The 3,661-nt window shown below is 40.5% G+C and overlaps 1 pseudogene; it reads left to right on the top strand.

Annotated features, from left to right (window-relative positions):
- Positions 1 to 3,392: 3,392 nt before the first annotated feature.
- Positions 3,393 to 3,661, top strand: LOC112067633 (small nuclear ribonucleoprotein G-like; annotated as a pseudogene).

Here is a 3,661-nt window from a genome sequence, read left to right as displayed (position 1 = left end):
TAGGGGCAGGACAGGAATAAAGACACAGACGTAGAGAATGGACTTGAGGACACGGGGAGGGGGAAGGGGAAGCTGGGACGAAGTGAGAGAGTAGCACTGACATATATACACTACCAAATGTAAAACAGATAGCTAGTGGGAGCAGCTGCATAGCACATGGAGATCAGCTTGATGCTTTGCGACCACGTAGAAGGGTGGGATAAGGAAGGTGGGAGGGAGATGCAACAGGGAGGGGATATAGGGATATACGTTATGCATATAGCTGATTCACTTTGTTATACAGCAGAAACTAACACAAGACTGTAAAGCAATTATACTCCAATAAAGATGTTAAAAAAAAAGAAAAGAATGCTATAAAACTAGTTATATATTGAAATTATTATTTAAGATCTTCTTAATTAAATGAAGTGTGTCTTGAGTTAAAATGAAGCAGTAATAAAAGCTACATTAACATTTTTCAGTCCTGAAGAGATCACTTAGAAAATTATGGCTCCATTTTGCAGATCATTGCTTTAAAAGAAACAATGAAACACAGAAATTACTGTATTAAACCTTAATTTGAGGTATCAGTTTACTCAACCAACAGGATCTATCTTTTTTGTTAGTTAGATGGCCACAACTAACTCTAATTTAAATGAGTAATTAATGCTCCTGATATTTGATGGTGGTCATGAAAGAATCCGCTGCTGTAACCTGAGAGGCATTATTCACCCTTTGTGATAAGATGTCCTAATAACCCAACAAAACAACTCTTGAAGAGAGATAATAACAATAGAAAACACACAGTGCTTACCAAACAGCCAGGCACTGTTTCAAACGCTTTACCTACACTCATTTAATCCTCATAATAGCTTTATGAGTTAGAGACTGTTTTTATCTCCACTTCACAGATATGAAAACTTAGTCACTTGCCAAAGGTCACCAAGTAAAACGGCAGAGGAAGGACCCAATCATGTTAGCCAGGCTCCAGTGTCTGTGCTCTCACCCACTGCTTTTTACCTCCAGGTTTGCCTCAAGACTCCAGTAATTCAGTGACAACTGTAATATGACCATGGACGTACAATTTCACTCTCCATTCACTAGCGTAAATCTAGGTCTACCCAGTTTGTACCCTCTATTCAAAAGCTTTCACTGGCTAATGGCTGTATGTGCATATTTTGGCAGGTTTAATCTTGACCCCAGAGTGTATCACAAAAGGTGCAATTCTAACAGACTATTTGCTTTCAGTTGATCTCAACAGGGAGCCTAAAGCTTAAGAAGTGGCTTAATCAGATAATGTGAAACTTTAGGACAGAAAAGCTCATACTACTGCATTTATTACAGTGTGTTTAACATTTGTAATCAGACCTAAACTTCCAAAATTCTTATGTCTGACTCGCTCTCTTAGTGAGTTCAGCTAATCTCCCTTTCTACTTCCAATAAATAAAACATACCCAGCAAATGCTGTCCAAGGCAAGTTTTCAGACACGTATCTGAATTTAGTATCATTCTTGTTCCGATCAGGTGTCAGGGTAAACACAGAGCCTTTCAGGTGGACTGCTTGGCTGCCCTTTGCCCAGGAGCACTTTTTGCTTTACTGAATTTCACTGTAAAGTACAGCAACATGTTACAGCTCCTGGCTGAAAATGTAAATAGGAGAGTAAAGTTGTCAGACAAGAGCCTGCCCAACTGTTCCCAGAGGATATTATTCATACTTAAATTTACACTCACTTATATCTCACATCTCTGAATAGCAAAAGTGTCACAATTATTTTAGCAGTGATAAAATAAGTTATTTCAATAGCAGGGCTCTAATAAATAAACTTAGGTTAACTAGCAGGCAATTTAAACTTTAAAACACCAAGAGTGCAGAGAAGCAAGGGAGTTGGTGTTAGCAGCAGAGCAGTTTTGGAAGTTCCCGGGATCCCCTTACAAAAAACAGTGAGAGCCACGAGGATGGAAAAAAAGAAAAAACTATACAGTAACATCTTTTTTTAAAAAAATTTTATTTATTTATTTTTGGCTGTGTTGGGTCTTCATTTCTGCGTGTGGGCTTTCTCTAGTTGCGGCGAGTGGGGTCCACTCTTCATCGCGGTGCGCGGGCCTCTCACTATCGCGGCCTCTCTTGCTGTGGAGCACAGGCTCCAGACGCGCAGGCTCAGTAGTTGTGGCTCACGGGCCCAGTTGCTCCGCGGCAGGTGGGATCTTACCAGACCAGGGCTCAAACCCGTGTCCCCTGCATTGTCAGGTAGACTCTCAACCACTGCGCCACCAGGGAAGCCCTACAGTAACATCTTTACCAAAAACCAAGGGAAAAACATCCCCTGGAACTCCAGAACACTAACTACCCTGAGCAACTAGAATGGGGGAACCACGCCTGTGCTAGCAGAAGTGGAGGTTTGAAAATGTGGTCCTGTAAGGGCCAAAAGAGCCAAGGAACCCGGAAATCACCAAGTCATCATCCAAAGGAAGGGCGCCCCCCCCCTCCTTGACGTGAAACACCAGGAGGGAATCTAAGTACCACACTGAGAACTGGGAGGAGATCTGCCAGGATCTCTTTTGCCAATGAGTGCAAGGAAAGGTCCCAACCAGGACCCCGAAGTCTTGGCAACATCCAGTGGAAGCTCTTTAATAGAAAGACAGACTCCGTGCTGAGCAGAAACTGTTGAGAGTAGAGCACGATATATGTGTTAAAAGACAGCTCCCTAGCTAGCTAAGGCTGACAATAGCTACATCAGGCTGATCAAGTTTAGTACATTACAGTACTAAAACTGAGACAATTAGACATTTTGTGCTGCCTGGTGTGATGCAATAGAAAGTACATTGCATCCCCAATGGAGAAATATTTTTACCAAAAAAAATTAAAACCTGAATCAAACCTAGCCTCTAGATCTAACTCCTAGTTTATAGACAATACGGAGGAGAAAGGAATATGCTAAATAATACAATAAAAATGCAACCAGCCAAATGTGGGAAATTCTGCAGGATAAATAACCTCACCTTTTCAACAAATAAATGGCATGATGATGTGGGGGTGAGGGGGGAGACAAAAAAAGACCTAAAGATACAGCAAATAAAGGAAATATATAGATTTTGTTTGGATCCTGATTTGAAATCACCACCTCTTAAAAAAAATTTTTTTTATATAATTGGGGGAAATTGACGATGGACTAGGCATTATACTGCATAATGGAATTACCACTAATTTTATTGGTGTGATAATGATATTGTGGTATGTTGAAAATAAAAAGGTCCTAATCTGTTAAAGATACCTAGAGAAGTATATACCAATGAAATAATATGATGTCTGGGATTTACTTTAAATTATTCCGAGGGCCGGCCATGGAAGTGTGAGGGAGGCTATGAATTCCATTTCAAGGTATCTTTGAGCTTGTTGAGTAGACGCCATAAGCAAGGCTCACCCTCCTGAGTTGAAAAATTTATGGACAAGAAGTTATCACTGAAATCAAATGGTGGTGGACATGTCCAAGGAATTTTGGGGGATTTGATTCCTTTATGACTCTTTCAATAGTTGAATGTGCAAAGACAGCAATTGGTGGGTGACAGAACAATACTGGAATGGCAGTATAAGGGAAAATAGTATCATCATGTTAGAAGCCTTGGAATGAGTATAAACAAAGGTTGTGTTCATCAAAGAAATCAATTGCTTCCTCATGTCTCA

This window comes from Physeter macrocephalus, chromosome 11, assembly GCF_002837175.3.
Source record: "Physeter macrocephalus isolate SW-GA chromosome 11, ASM283717v5, whole genome shotgun sequence".
Lineage (NCBI taxonomy): Eukaryota > Metazoa > Chordata > Mammalia > Artiodactyla > Physeteridae > Physeter > Physeter macrocephalus.
This window is presented reverse-complemented; position numbering and strand designations above follow the sequence as displayed.